The sequence below is a fragment of the Pseudophryne corroboree genome, chromosome 5 (genome assembly GCF_028390025.1).
Source record: "Pseudophryne corroboree isolate aPseCor3 chromosome 5, aPseCor3.hap2, whole genome shotgun sequence".
Lineage (NCBI taxonomy): Eukaryota > Metazoa > Chordata > Amphibia > Anura > Myobatrachidae > Pseudophryne > Pseudophryne corroboree.
In genome coordinates, this window is record NC_086448.1 from 230,235,821 (window position 1) to 230,258,602 (window position 22,782).

A 22,782-nucleotide genomic window follows, 5' to 3' on the forward strand; every position below is an offset into this window, starting at 1 on the left:
GGTAGGCAAATCAGTAGTGAACTGGTACTGTAGGTGCCTTCTGTGTGTTCACAAGCACAGGGGGTTATAAGAGGAGGGGAGTGAGGTCGGTAGAAACGTAGTGCTGCAGTAGATCTAAGCATGCCCATTGAAGATGTGCCTATGCCCACCATGATGCAGCCATGCCATAGCCATGCCCTCAGTCCAGATGTGGATTTTGGGAGGTATAGATATGTTGCTGATGTAGTCATGGATGTATGGTTTATTAATAATAGTACATTTGGAGGCATAATGCTAATTAGATTAATTACAAAACACTTAATTTAACGTGTTTGCCCTTTAAGGATGATGTAAATCTCATGAATTAGTCTGACTCTTAATAAATAGGTAACTGCACATCAACATCACTCTATTTTAATGTTAGACATATATTGTAGTACCTGCCAATCTATTTTATACTATACATGCACAGTAGCACTTCCATGTGCTACTGTGCATGTATAGTAAATATTTATCTCTGCACGGTATGGTATGACACCATTATTCTCAAAATCTTTGCAAAGGGCAGCTTACTCTAGCTATACAGTATTAAAAAAAAAAAAAAAAAAAGGATTTGCTCAACAATTATGTATAAAATGTTTAGAAATTGCTGCCGTTTTATGCAAAGTCCCCTATGTTCATTTGTAATACTTTGCTGAGAATCACCAAATGCTGTGTTTTCTCCTTTGTTCTGCTTTGCAGCTGTCTTCAGATGTTTGTTTTTGGGTCTTGCATTTATCTTTGTTTTCGGCAAGTGACATGCATGCCTGAGCGGGCTGAGATCAGATTATTGAATATGCGAAGTTTTAACTTTATGGTAGACAGTTGATTTCACCCATATTTCACTTAATGCGCTTTAAGCTTTTGGGTGTATAATATTTTCCATCATCCATGGGGTGGGTGGGGGGGAGTTTGGGGGCGCCAAAATCTATATTAACTTACCAAAAAATTTAGGCTTGGGCCGGCCCTGGTAGTTACGCCACTGTACAAAAAGAAAAAAGAATGACTAATTGCGCTATAATATCAGGTGCGTATATGAAATGAAAACACTTCTGCTATCTATAACCTTCTGGGTTTTTAATTCAAAAAATCATTTGTATAAAAACATAATACATATGCATATTTTAATATGATCTCACTTAATTCCTAAAAGAACCTCTAACGATAATGCTATGATAAAAACATCCAGTGCAAGGAGCGTAATTGGAAACAGTCTCGTATATTATATTACTGTGAATAAATGTAATCTTCCCACAAGGGTATGTAAAACTCAGTCTTTTTGAAGAGAAACACAATTGCTTTTAAATGTTATCCCACAGTCTATATACTGCTTAAATAGCAGATGTATGCAGCTTACCGCCGCAGCTCTTAGAGAATTTGCTGATCACCGGGAACGGCCTGTGATGTTCTCCTCTCACCCGTTAGCGGTAGCTGCGGTGTTGGTGATCCTCACCCCTCAGAATGCTGTGGCCGCTTGTATGTGGACGTGTGCACGTCGGACTCCCAGTCTCACCTGGCTAGCCGCGTCCCTTTTGGTGGTGGCTTAGCCGGAAGAGTAGGTGCGTGGTGTCTCGTCGCTCGTCTTTGGCTCCCAGCGTGATGGAGTGGATCCAAATGTGGAATGTCCCGTTCCCGGTGATCAGCAAATTCTCTAAGAGCTGCAGCGGTAAGCTGCATACATCTGCTATTTAAGCAGTATATAGACAAGTAGGGCAAGTGGTTCTTATCTGCCATCAAACTCTATGTTTCTATGTTACGCAGGACACGTGTATATACTGTTGTGTACTAACTGGATGCTGACCTGAGGAGTGACTGATTGGCTGGCAAGTACGGGTTAGCATTCACATGACAGCACATAGTTCTGCTGTGCAGGCTGCATGCCATGGCTGGTGTCTGCAGATCATCCCTTTCTTACTGTTCGCACTGGGATGGAGGCATATTGTTTAGGAACGGCCCTGCTCTTACTGTATATCTCCTGCTCCTCACAAATACCCCTTTCACACCGCACAAATAACCCTGTATGGACCCGGAATATTGCCGGGTCGATACGGGTCGGCGTGCGGTGTGAAAGCGCCATAGTCGAAATCCCGGGTCGTCTGACCCGATAATTCAACCTGGGAATAAATCAGTGTTATTCCCAGGTTGAATACCAAGTCAGTGGCAGCGTAAACGGTCTCCTGGGGGCGACCGGGACTCGCTCATTACAACAGGGAGAGGCGGAGCGGAGATGATCTCATCTTCCAGCGCGCCGCCTCCGTCCCCGCTGCCAGCTCTGCCCCCCCCCCCCCCCCCCCCCCGCTATGGCAATCCACCCATATTGCCGGGTTGGGGAAGCCAACAGTAACGTCCAATGCCGGATTCCACGGGGAAGGACCCGTTTCCAATTCCCGGGTGGGATCCGGCATTGGCGGTGTGAAAGGGGTAAAAATGATTGCCAGAGAAGAGCATAGAGGTACCGGTAGGGAAACAAAAGGGTGGGGCCTGGAAGCATGGTAGGTGTTGGTGGCACCTGTCATTTATCTCTTTAAATTACTTTCACTTGTAGCTTACCCCCTTGTTGAAACCCAGCATCTCCTGATCGCCCTGTCTCCTTCCTCCACCCCTTCTTTCCCTAATACCTATACGACATTCATGAACTTAACTTGAGGGCTTTTTGTTATACCCCTTTCACACCACAAAAATAACCCGGTATCGACCCAGCATATTGCCGGGTCGACACGGGTCAGCGTGCGGTGTGAAAGCGCCAAAGCTGAAATCCCGGGTCACCTGACCCGGCAATTCAACCCAGGAATAAAGCAGTGTTATACACGGGTTGAATACCGGGTCAATGGCAGTGTAAACGGGCTCCCGGGTTGATGCGACCCAGGACCCGTTCACTCCAACAGAGAGAGGCATCGCGGAGATGATCTCATCTCCCAGCGCCACCTCCGCCCCCACTGCCGGCTCCACCACCCACTGGTATGGCAACTCACCCGGCATATTGCCGGGTCGGGGGAAGCCAGCAGCAGTGTCCAATGACGGTTCCCACACGGGAAGGACCCATTTCCAGTTCCCGGGTGGGATCTGGCATTGGCGGTGTGAAAGGGGTATCTCTCATACCTCTTTCACATTGCCAAAATAATCCAGGTTATTGCTGGGTCAACCCAGGTCGAGGTGCAGTATGAAAGCGCCAAAGTGTAGTAACCCGGGTCAAGCAACATGGCATTTCAACCCGGAATTAAAGCAGGATTATACACGTGTCCGACCCAGGTCATAGTGCAGTGTGAAAGTGTAAAAAAATGGGTGTGGCCAAATGTCACATGGGGCGTGGCCAATGGAAATGGGGGCGTGATACACATATGGGGGAGGGGCAGATACACGTATGACCCCAATAGTGCCAGATACACGTTGCCCCACAGTGCCAGATATACATTGCCCCACAGTGCCAGATACACATTGCCCCACAGTGACAGATATACATTGCCCCACAGTGCCAGATACACATTGACTAACAGTGCCAGATACACATTGCCCCACAGTGCCAGATACAGAAATGCCCCCAGAGTGCCAGATATACATTGCCTCGCAGTGTCAGATACACGTTGCCCCACAGTGCCAGATATACATTGCCCCACAGTGCCAGATACACATTGCCCCACAGTGCCAGATACAGAAATGCCCCCAGAGTGCCAGATATACATTGCCTCGCAGTGTCAGATACACGTTGCCCCACAGTGCCAGATACACATTGCCCCACAGTGCCAGATACACAAATGCCCCCACTGTGTCAGATATACATTGCCCCCCGTGCCAGATACAGAAATGCCCCTACAGTGCCAGATATGCCCCCAGTGCCAGATATCCCCCAGTGCCAGGTATACATGCCCCCCCAGTGCCAGATATCCCCCAGTGCCAGGTATACATGCCCCCCTGTGCCAGATATCCCCCAGTGCCAGGTATACATGCCCCCCTGTGCCAGATATCCCCCAGTGCCAGGTATACATGCCCCCCTGTGCCAGATATCCCCCAGTGCCAGGTATATATGCCCCCCAGTGCCAGATATCCCCCAGTGCCAGGTATATATGCCCCCCAGTGCCAGGTATATATGCCCCCCAGTGCCAGATATCCCCCAGTGCCAGATATCCCCCAGTGCCAGGTATATATGCCTCCCAGTGCCAGATATCCCCCAGTGCCAGGTATATATGCCCCCCAGTGCCAGATATCCCCCAGTGCCAGGTATATATGCCCCCCAGTGCCAGATATCCCCCAGTGCCAGGTATATATGCCCCCCAGTGCCAGGTATATATGCCCCCCAGTGCCAGATATCCCCCAGTGCCAGATAGAAATGCCCCCCAGTGCCAGATATCCCCCCAGTGCCAGGTATAACCCCCCCCCCCCCCCCCCCCTTCCCTGCTCACCGCTGCCGCTGGCCGCTGCCGTCCTGTGTGAGGGAAGGAGAGCGCAGCCTGTGCCTCTCCTTCCCCTCAGTCTCCGGCGGGTGTCTCACAGTTTAATTCAGCGCCGATCCGTGAGCCAATCAGAGCTCGCACCGCGAGCTCTGATTGGCTCACGGATCGGCGCTGAATTAAACTATGACAGCCGCCGGAGACTGAGGGGAAGGAGAGGCACAGGCTGCGCTCTCCTTCCCTCACACATCAGCGGCGGTGCGAGGAGCGGCGGCGGCCCGTCGGTGTGGGTACGGCGTACCCACGGCTAAATTCTTACGGGTACGCCGTACCCACCCGTACCCGCCCACTTGCACCACTGCCAGTAGCCCTAATCTCCAGCTTTCCTTTCTGTTTAGTTATATCAGGTTATATTTCTTCTGTGCAGGGTAAATACTGGCTGCTTTTGCAAGTAACCCACAAATGTTAGACAGCTTTATTTTTACACTGCAATTTAGATTTCAGTTTGAACACACCCCACCCAAATCTAAATCTGTCTGTACATATTACATCTGCCCCACCTGCAATGGTTTAGCCCAGTTGCTCCTTTTTTTGCTTTACTTACAAACATGAATCAGGCCCTTGGTGTAGTCCCACAATGGGCCTGCACAAAAAGTGCCAGCTCTAATCTTGCCAGTTCTCATGCTTGTGTCACCTCAGAGAAGGGAGAAAATAGTTACTGTAATATTGTACTGTATGTTATGTAAGTTTAAATTTACAAATTTATTTAAATAAAAATTTACAAATTATGTTCTTATTTATTGTTTAGAAAACAAACTGAATCTGGATCTAAGTTATACAGATATATATATATATATATATATATATATATATATATATATATATATATATATAAACAATGAAAAAGAGGCGGCACTCGGAGACTTAAAAGTTCAAATAGTGTATTCAGCAAAACAACCAACGTTTCGGGGTCCGATGCACCCCTTTGTCAAGGTGAATAACAATGTGCAATGTGTTTAACATACCTTAAATAGAGAGACATCCCTCCGTGAATCACGCCCGCCCGGCCACGCTGTTTCCCGCATCATTTCCGGCTGTCCAAGTGTGACGTCAGCGCTGTCGCGTATGGTCGCCGTAGCAACCAAAGAGACAGCCCGTCCTCTCTGCTGGCTTCCGGCTGGTGTGTCTTGCGTGGTGGCGTCTGGTTGTTATGGTAACCAGGCTTCCTGAGCGGCCGGGCTGCGGCGCTATGTGATAAAAAGGAAGTAGATAAAGTGAATAGTGCATGGATTAAATAAAACAGTACCCTATTACCACTAATGAAGCTAGCCATAAGAGGGATCTCCACAATTATTAAAACGAAACAGCCTCTTATGGCTAGCTTCATTAGTGGTAATAGGGTACTGTTTTATTTAATCCATGCACTATTCACTTTATCTACTTCCTTTTTATCACATAGCGCCGCAGCCCGGCCGCTCAGGAAGCCTGGTTACCATAACAACCAGACGCCACCACGCAAGACACACCAGCCGGAAGCCAGCAGAGAGGACGGGCTGTCTCTTTGGTTGCTACGGCGACCATACGCGACAGCGCTGACGTCACACTTGGACAGCCGGAAATGATGCGGGAAACAGCGTGGCCGGGCGGGCGTGATTCACGGAGGGATGTCTCTCTATTTAAGGTATGTTAAACACATTGCACATTGTTATTCACCTTGACAAAGGGGTGCATCTGACCCCGAAACGTTGGTTGTTTTGCTGAATACACTATTTGAACTTTTAAGTCTCCGAGTGCCGCCTCTTTTTCATTGTTTATGAGGATTTTCTTGGAGGGCACCGGAGCCATTGTAGCAAACGGAGGAGGGAGTGCCGGTCCGTGGGGAATATATATATATATATATATATATATATATACACACATATATACACACACTCACACACACACATATAATATAAAAAATAAATTATTGCTCTTAAAACAAAGAGAGAGAAAAACTAGCTCACCACTATATACTTTTGATGTTTAGATTAGGTTCTCTACTGCTGCTTGTTTGGTGTCTTCAGATAAGATGGGAAAAATTGTCCAGGATGTAGCACCTTGTGCGGCACCAGGAGCGCCAGAATGTTTTGAGGTTGGGGGGTGCAGAAAACATACATATTGGCGGTCCCCCCAATCACCACCCCCAGTGTGGGGGAGCACTTACCTCCGATACCTGCGGTGACTTGTCCTTTTAAAAAAGTCTGCTGCCGAACAGCCGCAGCATGCTATGTTGTGCATTGTCCAAGTCGACTCTTCACTGATGCATTACTGGGAGGAGGCGTGGCCATGCTGAGCCTGCTGAAACATCCCCGCCTCCTCCCAGTAATGCATCAGTGAAGAGCCAGCTTGGACAGCGCACAGCATAGCATGCTGCGGCTATTCGGCAGCAGGCTTTTTTTAAAGCACAGGTCACTGCCTGTATCGGCGGTTAGCGCTCCCTTTCACCTGTGCCTGTTATATTTGGGGGGGGGCATGCTGACCCCCCCCCATTCCGATGCCACTGTGCGGCACACAGCACAAACGCTGTTCATCTGTAGACATTATGTCAGGGAAGGGACATGTAAGGTATGGTTGTAGGAAGATACAGCCATTTCCATTTCAACTTCAATGTCAGACTTGCAGATGGTACAGTACTCTACGTCCTCTACTTCTGCAACAGTGCGTCTTGTGTAGGTGGGAATATTGGGCATAATGGGCCTCAGGCGTACTGCCCGCAGTGCAGCTGCATGATTTCACTGACACTGGGGTCATATCTTCCTCTCTGATTATGGTCCAGCAATTTCTCTTCCAAATGATGGTGCAGCACTTTCTCTTCCAGATGATGGTCCACCATTGGATGGTCTGTGGCATCTTGACCTCAGCCATGTCTTACTAATGTTATGGTTTGTTCCTCCATTTCCAAGCAGCTGGGCTAACTCCTTTCGGCTCAGCGTAGCTGGTGACAGTAGCTGTGAAAAAAAAGGAAAAGAAAAAAGAGAAGAGAGTAAGAAAAAAACACAGATGTGATTGTGTGCTGAGATCTGGAAATGGTGAATCGCTGCCAGCAAATATTAGAGAGCAAACGTGATCTTTCTTTGGAGACTGTTTCTCATGTGTCAGCAACAACTTCAACTCAAGAAATGCCAGTGATATTGCCATGCACTGGGGCTTTATGCTATGGAGAATTCAAATGTGGCATGCAGGCGACAGTTGGTGATGGCAGTTACTGATGGCCACATCAGCAGCATCTTCCCACTGATATTACACTTGGGGTCTATTTACTAAACCTTGGATGAAGTTAAAAGGGACAGAGATAAAGTACCAGCCAATCAGCTCCTAACTGACATTTTTCAAACACAGCTTGTGACATGGTAGTTAGGAGCAGAAACTGGATCTTATCTCCATCCACTTTATCTCCATCCGAGGCTTAGTAAATGATACATGTAGGAATTCAGTGGGAAATGACATGTTAGTGCTGAGGAGTCATTACACCAAGAACAGGGTGGTTTGGGGCATCTACTGAAATCATCTCTGTTTTGCTGCTGGGCTCAGTGAGTTCAACTGTCATTGCTGCTGCCATCCCTACTCCTCCATTGGCTATCCCTGTGGCCTCTGACATGACAGCTGCCAACATTATAACTTTATATGGGGGGGGGGGGCATATTATATATTAGCACAGAAAAGTTATATTGCCATGTACAGAGGTGATCCAATATGCATATTACAGAATATTATTTCATGCAGCATCCCTCCATTCTCCATTCCTCAATGTAACAACAGTATCTGCATAAGAATATAAAAAAGGGGACGTACGGTAGTGAAGTACAATTACATTAAATTTAATGAACAACAGAAATGAACAAACTTTGAATTAACAACAATTCACATATCACAGATTGCCTGGCTGGAATCCTCTGAATTTTGAATACCCCACTCACTGCTTATAACCTATATATAGGGGTTGAAGTGAGCCGGAACGGGGCGGAACTGCTTTCGGTCAGTTCCATTTGGAGCCGGAACACAGTTCCGCCTTCTCCGGCTGGTCTAACCCGATGTGAGCCCGGCGCCGCAGGGAGATGCCGGGGCGCCCGTGAGATTGTGTTACCAGCGAGCGCCCGGCTCCCTCTCCACAGTGGAGCCGGAGGCAGGAGCTCATTACTGAGCTCTGGCTTCCAGCTCTGTCCGTGTGCGCTATGGGAGAGACTTCATGACGTCTCTTCTATAGTTCCGAGGAGCGGATACTGTAAGAACCACAGCGGCCGGACGCGGGAGTGGGGCTTGGTAAGTATTGTATTTTTTTTTTTATATGTGTGAGTGTAAGCGGCGCGTCTACTGGGGGCAAACTAGATGGGGGCAAACTACATGGGGGAACTACTGGGGAAAACTACATGGGGAAAACTACATGGAGCTAAACTACAGGGGTACTAAACTACTGGGGACATAACTACAGGAGCTAAACTACTGGAGGCATTACCATTAGGGGGCTAAACTCCCGGGGGGGGGGGGGCTAAACTACTGGGGATCATAACTGCAGGGGCTTAACTACTGGGGCATTACCACTGGGAGCTAAACTACTGAGGGCATAACTACAGGGGCATTACCACTGGGGACATAACTACAGGGGGCATTACCAATGGGGGCATTACCACTGGGGCTAAACAACTGGGTGCATTACTACAGACGGCATTACTACTGGGGGCAACACTACACAGGGGTATTACCACTAAGGGCATTACTACTGGGGACACTACTAATGAGGGCATTGCATAGGGGGCACGTCATAATAGGCATCACACCTGGGGACATAAGGGGCACTACTACTGGGGCATTGCATAAGGGGCACAACTACTGTTGGCTCTACATAAGGTGCACTACCACTGTGGGCACTACCACTACAGCGGACATTGCATAAGAGGCACTACTGCTGTGGGCATTATGTGTATTAGGGCTGCTACTACTGTGGACATTATGTGTATTAGGGGTGCTACTACTGTGGGCTTTGTGTATAAGGGGCACTAATGTGTGTCATAACATGAATAAGGGACACTACTATGTGGTGTAATGTGAATAAGATTGTGCATCATTTTAATTGGGGATATTGTTGCGTGACCACGCCCCTTTATTTTTGAGTTCACAACCCTTCTTTGGGACGGGTGCCTACAGCACGCACAATCCCTTTATTACATGGGTGCCGGGGGGTCGGGGGGTGAGCTCCACCACCACTCTAGGACCACTTTAAGCACTGCCTCTATATACCTGGTCATCTGTCCAATAACAGTGCCACTTAAGGCAGCTAGTTCCATGCCTTCAGACCTTGTAACATCAGCCCTTATGGCGTCATTAATTGTCCTTTCCTCAGGACCACATATTGCAGGTAAACATGGTTATTTGTAATATATGGTGCTGAATAAAGAAGAAGTTAGCCTCCTTTACAATGACATTAACCTTGCATTAGTATTGTATACAGAGATGCGTCCCATTAATAATGTGATAATGTACAGAGGTCAGTGTCGGACTGGGGCATGTAGGGCCCACCGGGGAAATGCAGTGGTAGGGGCCCATGTTCGGGGTGTGGTCAGTCTTCAGATTGGTTGTGGCCTGCCACCTCATTGGTTTGACTAACCATTAGAGAGTGCAACTTTTGGGACCCTTCATAAATATATACAGTAACTTCAGTTTAACAGATTAATAACAGCAATGTACTGTAGATACACCATAGTCCAGTATGAGGTAACATATGTATAACGTATAATTCAAGCGCACAGTCTGGAACCTGATCCTTAGAGCAGGAGGTGGGCCCCCAGGCAGTAGGGCCCACCGGTGGTTTCCCCTGTACCCCTGTCTGCCAGTCCAAGCCTGACAGAGGTCCCTGCAACTCCAGACGTAGGACATATAACAAATAATACAAACACTAAGGTGGTGCTTATAGTGTTGTAAGTCTTGTACTCCATCATTGCGCAAGATTGGCATATGATGGGGATCATTCAGTTGTGGTTGGAGTTGCTGTTACATAGAAGCAGCAGCAATAGCATTAATATGGCAGCAGGAGGTGTCACAACTCCTGCATGCATTACTGATCTGAGCTGCATCCTAGGACGTAGTATCAGATCATCTCCGACACTATCAGCTGACTGCCTGTTACGAGGGGTCACACAAGCTGGCCACCACAGATGCAACCTAGAGGCCAGGAATTCTCCATCCTCTGACAGAGATCCTGGCCTCTTCCCTCCCCTGCAACAGCAGCAACATGACTGAGTTTGGAGAAAAGGGGGCCATCACCGCCCCTTCCCCTAAATGGCATCAGACTGTCAATCACTGATAGGCTGATGCCACTATGCGTCCATCATCCAGGACCCATCCGCTCAAGCACAGAACAGGTCCTGCACATGTGCAAAGTACTGCCAATCCGGTAAAATACTTTACTACGTACTTTACTGGTACTTTACTACAGACATAGCAACTCTAACCACATCTGAATAACCCCCTATATGTGTACATTAACATATATATATATATATATATATTATCCAATATCATATATCTGCGAGTGGCAAAAATATGTGACCCTTTGCTTTCAGTATCTAGTATGACCCCCTTGTGCAGCAATATCTGCATGTAAACATTTACGGTAATTGTTGATTAGTCCTGAACATCGGCTTGGAGGAATTTTACTCCATTCTGTCTACAAAACATCTTCAACACATTGTCTTGCTGCATGACCCACATTCTCTTGAGATGCACTGTGTTTCACAGATGGTATGAACTTTTTTTACTGGAATGCAGTGTTCTCCTTTCTCCAAACGCTGCTAGGTAGCTGCAGTGCACGGCTACTTCTCACTTAGGTAGCCAAGCAGCGCTACAGCTTCCAGTCCCTTTGTATGCTCCGCCCTCCCAGCTTTCCCTTCTGTATCCACAGCATCTGAGGAGCTGCAGTGTTTAGGCATGGGGCTCTGCCTGGCATAATGTGTAAAAGCGAGCTCTGTCTGGCGTAATTTGTAATATGGGTCTCTGCCTGGAGTAATGTGTAAAAAAGGGCTCTACCTGGAATAATGTGTAAATGGTGGCTCTGCCTGGCATAATGAGTAAAAGGGGGTTCTACCTCGAGTAATGTGTATAAGGGGGTTCTGCCTGATAAAATGTGTAAAAGGGGCTCTGCCTGGAGTAATGTGTAAAAGGGGGCTCTGCCTGGAATAATGTGTAAAAGGGGGCTCTGTATGGTGTAATGTGAAATATGGTGCTCTGTCTGGAGTAATGTGTAAAAAGAGCTCTACCTAGTGTAATGTGTAAAAGGGGGCTGTGTCTGATGTAATGTGTAATAGTGGGCTCTGCCTGGACTAATGTGTAAAAGGGAGCTTTACCTGAAGCAATGTGTAAAAGGGTGCTCTACCTGGAGTAATGTGTAAAAGGGGGCTCTGTCTGGTATAATATATATAAGTAAGACTACTGTGGGGCGTAATTTGAATAATGGAGGCAACTTTGCAGGATAATATGAATTGGTATTATTTTGTGACCACGCTTCTTCCCCGTGAAGCCATGCCCCTATATTTTTTCCACCTGCATTCTGAGCGCACTATTCCTTTTTTAGTTATGGGGGGGACACCAATTCCCTTTCTGGCACAGGGCACCAAAATGTCTAGTTACAGCTCTGTGGTAAGTACAGTACCTAGACACACCACTCCCATAGTTTATTTCTTCCTTGGTCTTCATTTCTTCTTTGGGCTTGGTCTAAATCCACACCTCAGTGTTTCTAACATGCATTTATTTCACCTTACATAAACCATAAAACTAACAGGCCTTGATATGTTACTTAGAGAACATGCCTTCTCATCACAGTTACATGTATAATTCGAAGCAGGGAAGGAATATTGCTTTTCTCATATGAGGGAATAACAACAGCAGCACCTTGAAGGTCAGAACCACAGAGGTGTCTCTCAGCATACCAAGTATCTAAATTTTCCCTAACAAATGTCAGGAATGCAAATATTGACATAATAGGGTAATGTTAAATTTAATAAGTGAAGAGGGGGATTTTCACATCAGGTTTCTATCTAGAGAAATAAGTATTGCAGCAGAAAGCGGAGACAGTTTATATTAGACTTGTAACTGATATTAATGTTCCAATGGGTCAATCTGATCTTTGCATACTAAAATGAATTTATTTGCCTATTTGAGTGTTGCGACCACAGATGTGTGTGCATTTGGTGCCTAATTCAGACCCGAACTCAGCCGTGCGTCTGTAGGCAGCATCTGCATTTGGGTGGTTGTCGCACATGCACTGGCCACAGTGTGCTTGTGCGACCTCACACATTGCAGCCGCATCCAGGTGCACTTGCACCTAACCAGTGGCAGAACGGGTGTAGTATGGTATGCCGGCGGCCGGGCTCCCGGCGACCAGCATACCGGCGCCGAGAGCCCGACCGCCGGCATACCAACAGCGTGGCGAGCGCAAATGAGCCCCTTGTGGGCACGGTGTCGCGCTACATGTGCCACGCTATTTTATTCTCCCTCCAGGGGGTCGTGGACCCCCACGAGGGAGAAATAGTGTCGGTATGCTGGCTGTCGGGATTCCGGCGCCGGTATACTGTGCGCCGGGATCCCGACAGTCAGCATACTGAAGACCACCCGGCAGAACTTATGTCCCAGCACCAGAAACAAGTCTTCCCCACACCAAGAAAGATTTCCATCACTGCATAGTCAGGAGTGGCTCTTGCCGCGGGCAAGCAGGACTCTTGCCCGTGGCGCCGCATATTGAAGGGCGCCGCCGCTGCGCCGCTTACCCTCCCGAGTCCTGGCTCCCCAAGTCCCGGCTCAGTTTGTATGCTCCCCCTCCTCCCCATCATTACTACGCCGCTCGGGGGTGGAGCTTTGTGCAGTGATGCGTTTGCGTCTTGATGTCACGACGCAAACGCATCATTACACGAAACTCTGCCCCCAAGCAGAGTATTGATGATTGGGAGGAAGGGGAGCCGCCTGGGAAGCCAGCAAGCTAGTAGGAGGAAGGAGAGTGGGAAGCGGGATAGAAGAGGACCACTTCAAACGTAAGTATAACTTTCTCTCACTCTCTTTCTTTGTAGAAGGGGACTCTGCCTGCTATAATGTGTAAAATGGGAACACTTGCCTGCCGTAATATGTAAAATGGGGACACTTGCCTGCTGTAATGTGTAATATGGGGACACTTGCCTGCCGTAATGTGTAAAATGGGGACACTTGCCTGCTGTAATGTGTAAAATGGGGGCTCTTGCCTGCCGAACTGTGTGAAATGTGAACACTTGCCTGCTGTAATATGTAAAATGGGGACACTTGCCTGCTGTAATGTGTAAAATGGGGACACTTGCCTGCTGTAATGTGTGAAATGTGAACACTTGCCTGCCGTAATATGTAAAATGGGAACACTTGCCTGCTGTAATGTGTAAAATGGGGACTCTTGCCTGACGAACTGTGTGAAATGTGAACACTTGCCTGCCGTAATATGTAAAATGGGGACACTTGCCTGCCGTAATATGTAAAATGGGCACTCTTGCCTGCCGTAATGTGTAAAATGGGGACACTTGCCTGCCGTAATGTGTAAAATGGGGACTCTTGCCTGACGAACTGTGTGAAATGTGAACACTTGCCTGCTGTAATGTGTAAAATGGGGACACTTGCCTGCCGTAATGTGTGAAATGGGGACACTTGCCTGCTGTAATGTGTAAAATGGGGACACTTGCCTGCCGTAATGTGTAAAATGGGGACACTTGCCTGCCGTAATGTGTAAAATGGGGACACTTGCCTGCCGTAATGTGTAAAATGGGGACACTTGCCTGTTGTAATGTGTAAAATGGGGACACTTGCCAGCCGTAATCTGTAAAATTGGGATTTAATGTATCAAGGGCATTGCGGCGTGTGGCATAATATGGTGCAGGGGGCATTACTGTGTGGGGCTTAATACGATCATTTTTTTTTCTCTTGTGGTGGCCGTGATCTGTTGGTGCAGGTTCAAAAACTGGGGTGTAAGGTAGTCTTTTCAGATGAGGCCATGCCCATATTAACGAGGTCATAGAAACATAGAAACATAGAATTTGTCGGCAGATAAGAACCACTTGGCCCATCTAGTCTGCCCCTTTTTTTTTTTTATATATTATTTTTTTTTTTATCACTAACCTTATTTGTTCCTTATTTCTTTGTAAGGATATCCTTATGTCTATCCCATGCATGTTTAAATTGCTCTACTGTCTTAGCCTCTACCACCTCTGATGGGAGGCTATTCCACTTGTCCACTACCCTTTCTGTGAAATAATTTTTCCGCAAATTTCCCCTGAACCTCCCCCCCTCCAGTCTCAGTGCATGTCCTCGTGTCCTATTGCTTCTCTTCATTTGGAGAATGTTTCCCTCCTGGACTTTGTTAAAACCCTTCATATATTTGAAAGTTTCTATCATGTCCCCCCTTTCTCTTCTCTGCTCCAAACTATACATATTGAGATTTCTTAGTCTTTCTGGGTATGTTTTGTGATGTAGGCCATGCACCATTTTAGTTGCCCTCCTTTGTACAGTTTCTAATGTATTAATATCCTTTTGAAGATATGGCCTCCAGAACTGAATACAGTATTCTAGATGAGGCCGTACCAATGACCTATACAGTGGCATTATTACTTCTTTCTTTCTGCTGCTGATTCCTCTCCCAATGCAGCCAAGCATCTGACTAGCCTTCCTCATTGCCTTGTTACATTGCTTACCTGCCTTTAAGTCATCTGAAATAGTGACTCCTAGATCCCTTTCCTCCTCAGTAGTTTCCAGTATAGTGCCATTAATACTGTATTTAGCTTTAGGATTTTTGAGACCCAAGTGCATGATTTTGCATTTTTTGGCATTAAACTGTAATTGCCAGACTCTTGACCATTCCTCTAGTCTACCTAGATCCTCAATCATTTGTTTTACCCCACCTGGTGTGTCTACCCTGTTGCATACCTTTGTGTCATCTGCAAAAAGGCATACTTTCCCTTTAATCCCATTTGCAATGTCACCAATAAAGATATTGAAAAGCACTGGTCCAAGTACAGATCCCTGGGGTACTCCACTGGTAACATTTCCCTCCTGTGAATGCACTCCATTTACCACAACTCTCTGTTTTCTATCCTTCAACCAAGATCTTATCCATTCAATAATCCTAATATCCAATCCCAAACTTTCAAGTTTATTTAGCAGTCTGCGATGTGGAACTGTGTCAAAAGCCTTACTAAAGTCAAGATAAGCTATATCCATGGCTCCACCTTTATCCATCACTTTAGTCACACAATCAAAAAAGTCAATAAGATTTGTTTGACATGATCTTCCCCCAGTGAATCCATGCTGTTTGGGATCCAGTAAATTGCCGGATTTGAGATGATCTACAACTCTTTCTTTTAAGAGTGTTTCCATCAATTTCCCTACTACTGATGTAAGACTCACTGGTCTGTAGTTGTTTGCCTCTTCCTTGCTTCCACTTTTGTGCAGTGGGACTACGTTTGCTCTTTTCCAGTCCCCTGGAATTTCTCCTGTAGCTAATGACTGGTTGAATAATTCTGTCAATGGTGCTACCAGCACCTCTTTAAGTTCTTTTAGTATCCTTGGATGTATCCCATCTGGCCCCATAGATTTGTCCACTTTCAGCTTTGAGAGTTCTGTTAGGACCTTCTCCTCTGTAAATGTACTTGTTTCATTTTCCTGAATATCCCTGCAACTTAACTGTGGCCCCTTCCCCTCTCTTTCAGTAGTAAATACTGAGCAAAAATAATCATTAAGATGATCTGCTATTAAATTGTCTCCCTCAACAAGATTCCCAGTGTCCGTCTTTAGTTTTATAATTCCGCCTTTTGTTTTTCTTTTTTCGCTTATATACCTAAAAAAAGTTTTGCCTCCTTTACCCACTGACTGGGCCATTTTCTCCTCAGCTTGTGCCTTTGCACATCTGATTACCTTCTTTGTCTCCTTCTGTCTAACAAGATATATCTTTTTGTCTTCATTATTTTGTGTCTGCTTATATTTCCTAAAAGCCATCTTTTTTGCTCTCACAATATTTGCTACTTCTTTTGCAAACCACACTGGCTTCCTTTTCCTTGTGTTTTTCCTAACAGTTTTGATACAAAGGTCTGTTGCCTTCAATATTGCACATTTGAATGTTTTCCACCTCTCCTGCACTGTTTCCAAGTTCCTCCACTCTGCCAAAGAATCGCTTACACATTTTCCCATCCCTACAAAATCAGCCTTCCTAAAATCCAACACCTTTGTTTTTGTATGGGACGAGTCAGTCTCTGTCTTAATGCTGAACCATACTGCTTGATGATCACTGGATCCGAGGTTTTCACCCACTTTTACGTCTGATAATCTGTCTCCATTTGTAAGTATTAAGTCTAATATTGCGTCTTTCCGAGTGGGCTCCCTCACCAATTGGTGGAGGGATGCTCCCTGAAGGGAATTTAAAATGTTCCTACTTCTAGTGGAACTAGCAACAGACACCTCCCAGTTTACATCAGGAAGATTAAAGTCTCCCATGATTATTACCTCTCCTTTTAATGCCATTTTAGTTATGTCCTGCAATAGGTTCTTGTCAAGTTCCTCTTCCTGACCTGGTGGCCTGTATATCACGCCAATACGAATAATCAACTTTTCCCCTGTTTCTATGGTCACCCAAAGGGCCTCAGTTTTTTCTTCAATACTTTGTATTAATGTAGTCTTTATGGCATTTTTTACATACATTGCTACCCCTCCCCTTTCCGGGAGCTTGCGTGCACATTTTTTTAATACAGGTTGAGTATCCCTTATCCAAAATGCTTGGGACCAGAGGTATTTTGGATATCGGATTTTTCCGTATTTTGGAATAATTGCATACCATAATGAGAGATCATGGTAATGGGACCTAAATCTAAGCACAGAATGCATTTATGTTTTACATGCACCTTATACACACAGCCTGAAGGTAATTTTAGCCAATAGTTTTTATAACTGTGCATTAAACAAAGTGTGTCTACATTCACACAATTCATTTATGTTTCATATACACCTTATACACACAGCCTGAAGGTCATTTAATACAATATTTTTAATAACTGTGTGTATTAAACAAAAATTGTGTACATTGAGCCATCAGAAAACAAAGGTTTCACTATCTCACTCTCACTCAAAAAAGTCTGTATTTCGGAATATTCCGTATTTCGGATATTTGGATATGGGATACTCAACCTGTATATCCATATTGGGGGTGGGGGCGCCAAAGGAAACTTTCGCCCTGTGCGCCACAAGATCTAGAACCGGCCCTGATCCAGATACAGTATGTATAGCCCATATGTTCAGTAATACGCCCTCACTGAATTGTGCCTATGTGATATTGCCCCATTACCAGGCTACTTACTGACTTACCTACTTTTGAGAAAGCATTTTTGGGAGATTGTGAAAGCAACATCTATAAGCGAATCGCTGAAGAATGTGTAGAGATGTGCCCTGTGGGCACATCAGAGGTGCAGTCCCTGGCTGTGGACAGCGCTGGGGCAGCTTGTCTGTCCCCAGCGCTGGGTGTACAACGGCGGCGGGTGTCCGGTGCAGGGATTAGACTTTTCCCTGCACCAGACTTAGAGCGGCGGCGGTATTTGAAATCCGGCGCCGCCTGCGAGCCAATCGTGGCTCGCGGGGTGCCGGCCAATCAGAAGCGGGTGCGGCGAGCCAATCGGCGCTCGCCGCGTCACAGGCCCCGCCCCCGGCGTCTGACGTCAGACGCCGGGCGGAAGTCCGAAGAGATGGAGAGCGTGGAAGAGCGCAGAAAAGCCAGACGGGGAGCCGAGGCGGCGTGGACGAGGAAGAAGACGGCAGCCGTGGGAAGAAGAGCTCCGGTGGCCGCTGAAGAGGCCGGAAGATGTCGGCCTCCTGAAAGAAGATGTCCAGCGGTGGCTGGGCTCAGAAGGACGGCGGAGGCGGCGCTGCTGACCAGGACGGGTCAGCAGCAGTAGAGGGCGGCGGAGATCCCTGGATCAGGTGAGGCCTCAGTGAGGCTACGCTCACCCCCTCCCCTTTTCCTCCCTAGACCATCAGGGACGGGCAATAGGCCCGGGGGCACAGTTCAGGCACTAGGCCTGTTGCGCAGATAGGAGTTTGGGGGTCACCATCTGAGTCGGTGGTTTGGGCGTTAGGCCCAAGCCGCCTAAACGGCGCAGTAGGCGGGCATTAGGCCCGATCAGCAATGCAGGCAATAGGCCTGTGGGGGCATTAGAGGGCATTAGGCCCTAGTTCAGTTTGGCGGCCGCTAGGTACATATGAGGTGACCCTGGGCACTAGGCCCAGGTCACCCAACGGGCGACAAGTTAGGCGGGCGCTAGGCCCGTGGGCGAAGTCAAGCCTCCGGCCTGTGTGCAGTCAGGGGGCGCTAGGCCCAGTGAATAAGTGCCCCCCCCCCGAGGTGAATAAAGGTGGCACTGGGCACTAGGCCCAGGCCACCCTGAGGTGTTTAGGTAGGCAGGTCCGCTTGGCCTGAGCCCCTGAGAAGAGAGTACGGTAGGTGGGTGAGCTGTGCGGCCCCCACTACCGGGTGTTCCGAGTCGGGTACTTAAAGGGACAGCACCGTGGGATCTTGTAATCCGATATTGTGATGTATGTTGTTACCGTGCAGGGCAAAGTGTCTGTTTATTTCAAGTTTGTGCATAGTTGTGTTGCACCACCCACACAAGCTAGTTTGAGGGCTCTGTTTATGTAGCTAGTGTAGCGGACGCACACTAGGGTAGTTCTTGGCCCTGCACGGCTGTTTTCTCTTTACCTCCTTACAGGGACCTGTAAGTGGAGAAGATCGGAGTGCAAGACTTGTAACGGTGAGTAGCATCTGTGTATGTTTGTCCCTTGTCTGTCCCCGAGCGCCGGAATAGGGATTGCTCACGGACGTGAGAATCCCCTTCATCACACTACGCGCGAGAGTGCGAGTGTGTGAAATCTGGGTGGCTGAGGCTTTGTGCCAGTGATGACCTTTCACCCAACCGGTGATGGTCGCCGTCACCCCTGGGGTATCCCCTTTTCCGGTGGAAGAAGGGTTGATACCCCCCTTAAGGTAGACTATTTTCTCCTCAGCTCGGTCGTCGGTCAGCTCCGAGAGGGAATCGCCGTGTCCGGATCCGACTGAAGATTGCCAGGTCCGTTGAAGGTTCCGGTACCTGAAGGTGAGAGAGAGCGGCGCCTGGTGAGTACCGAAACTACACCTGTACGGCAGCAGGCACCACCACACGCACCGCCGCCACCCTCTTACAAATGCACGTGCTACTCTGTGTCACAAAATTGACTAACATACAACTGTAACTGAGCCCCAAAGCAGTTTCTTGTAGCCGTTTCCTTGCAGCACACATACTACTTATTTTTCACGCCAGTGTTTCCTTTATAGTGGTTGGAAAATGTTGACATAACTGTGTTGTGCACACCCAGCCCAGCGTCAGGGACATTGGTAGACTCTTCAGGGAGTCAGGGAGATCACCAATATTTCAGAGAGCCTCCCTGACAATCAGGAAGAATGATTACAGACAGTTTTGCCTCTTCAGTTGTAAGCCCGAAGGGTAGACGCTGCATGTCACTTAGGGGGTGGGGCCAAACTGTCTCATCATTAGGCCCCTCCCCAAACTCTTGGAAACACCCGTGATTTGCGGGTTTACAGCGAGGGGAGCAGCTTAAGTCCCACCCCCAATTCAGGAAAACAACTGGGTCCATGGTGAGGGGCGAAGCTAAATGACTAATTCCAGACATTTATCCCCGCCCCCATCACTTGGCCCTGTGACTGCTGGTTATTTATACACCATTCTGTCCAGAAGCGGGCAGGAGGCAGAAGAGTCGCCTACTCTTCCGGGGCTGTGGTAGACTACCCTAAAAATCGGGGAGTCTCCCGCAGCTTCTGGGAGGGTAGGCAAGTATGGCGTAGCTGTGACCAATATACGTATAACTATTGCTTCACTTGCTTACATTGATTTTAACGTAAGGCAATCACACTGAAAATGTACACAGTATACATTATATTATGCATACTCTACATAAGTTCCTACATTATGGGCCTAATTCAGGTTGGATCGCAAATTTGCAATTCGCAATCTGACCGATTATCAAATTACTGCACATATGCAGCATTTGCATTGTGCGCACTAGCAAAAACAGCGTCAGAAAATGCGTACACATTGTGATCGCAATGCAGCCGTTGTTTGAGTGACAGGAGTTTATGGGCGGAAACCCGCCGATTTCTGGGTGTGCCTGAAAAAATGCAGGCGTGCTCAGGCGTTTTTAAGGAGGGCCTCTGATGTCAGCGATGACCACTTCCAGCCTCTTGTTTAGCAAAAATTGAGGACGACCTTGTCTGGCGCAGATAGGAAAAATCTTTGATGTTCCGGCAATTGTGTATGATTTTGCGATCAGCCCGCATATTGCAATGCATTCGCAATTTTTATGATGGGCGTATTTTCTCTGTTTCTGGGCAGAAACTATTTGATCACAGAAACTGCTTTTTAGCAGAAACTGCAATCCTTATTGATTAGGCCCTATATCAGTGATGGCAGATTCTGACGTTACAATATCTAGTTCCACCTTTTCACTGTAGTGGCTCTTTAAGATTCAACTGCAAGAGGTCTGTTTAAAAGGAACTGTTTTGTTATTTAAGAGATTAGAAAGACAGTATTGATCTTGTATTGTGAATATGGCCAATCTTCAGTCTGCATTCCTGACAAATAATTGATGTCACACATACTATACACACTAGGTGAGGATTCTGAAGTAATCATTGCAAAGTGCTGCAATCTCTATTACTGAAGACACAATAAGTTGAACATGAAGAGTAGTTAGACCCTTCATGAAATACCGTGCTCATAATTGATTTTTTTGTTCATTTTTTGTAATGATTTATGCTATTGGTTTCTGAATGCTGGCAGTCATTTTATAGTATTCCAGATCAATCTCTTCCATTTAAAGTGACTTACCTAACTGCTAATATAACAGTGTTCACATGCATTTGAAGTGATGTAAAATAGATTGCAAACCATCTTCTACACATTAACTGGATAATGTGATTTTCACTCATGTCAAAATGATAATTAAAAGGATATTATTAAATAAAAAAAAATAAAAAAAGAGCCTGGTTTACTCCGAGAGATAACAGTAGTATATTCACCTGCTTTACTCCCAAGAGAAAACAGTAGTATATGCATCTGGTTTACTCCCAAGAGATAACAATAGTACAGTATATGCACCTGATTTACTCCCAAGAGAAAACAGTAGTATATGCATCTGGTTTACTCCCAAGAGATAACAATAGTACAGTATATGTACCTGATTTACTCCCAAGAGAGAACAGTAGTATATGTACCTGGTTTACTCCAATACAGAACAGTAGTATATGCACCTGGTTTACTCCCAAGAGAGAACAGTAGTATATGCACCTGGTTTACTCCAATACAGAACAGTAGTATATGTACCTGGTTTACTCCAATACAGAACAGTAGTATATGCACCTGGTTTACTCCAAGACAGAACAGTAGTATATGCACCTGGTTTACTCCCAAGAGGGAACAGTAGTATATGTACCTGGTTTACTCCAAGACAGAACAGTAGTATATGCACCTGGTTTACTCCAATACAGAACAGTAGTATATGTACCTGGTTTACTCCAATACAGAACAGTAGTATATGCACCTGGTTTACTCCAAGACAGAACAGTAGTATATGCACCTGGTTTACTCCAAGACAGAACAGTAGTATATGCACCTGGTTTACTCCCAAGAGGGAACAGTAGTATATGTACCTGGTTTACTCCAAGACAGAACAGTAGTATATGCACCTGGTTTACTCCCAAGAAAGAACAGTAGTATATGCACCTGATTTACTCCAAGAGAAAACAGTAGTATGTGCACCTGGTTTACTCCAAGAGAGAATAGTAATACATGCACATGATTTTCTCCAAGACAGAACAGTAGTATATGCACCTGGTTTACTCCAAGAGAAAACAGTAGTATGTGCACCTGATTTACTCCAAGAGAGAATAGTAATACATGCACATGATTTTCTCCAAGACAGAACAGTAGTATATGCACCTGGTTTACTCCAAGAGAAAACAGTAGTATGTGCACCTGATTTACTCCAAGAGAGAATAGTAATACATGCACATGATTTTCTCCAAGACAGAACAGTAGTATATGCACCTGGTTTACTCCAAGAGAAAACAGTAGTATGTGCACCTGGTTTACTCCAAGAGAGAATAGTAATACATGCACATGATTTTCTCCAAGACAGAACAGTAGTATATGCACCTGGTTTACTCCCAAGAGGGAACAGTAGTATATGTACCTGGTTTACTCCAAGACAGAACAGTAGTATATGCACCTGGTTTACTCCCAAGAAAGAACAG

At 46.5% G+C, this 22,782-nt stretch overlaps 1 long non-coding RNA gene across 1 annotated transcript; it reads right to left on the reverse strand.

Annotated features, from left to right (window-relative positions):
- Positions 1-578: 578 nt before the first annotated feature.
- On the reverse strand, positions 579-6,615 carry LOC134928953 (uncharacterized). The gene is made up of 3 exons (XR_010178153.1): positions 6,407-6,615; positions 5,008-5,097; positions 579-1,000 (listed from the first exon to the last, which is right to left on the reverse strand). It is a non-coding gene; the product is annotated as an uncharacterized LOC134928953 (long non-coding RNA).
- Positions 6,616-22,782: the final 16,167 nt, after the last annotated feature.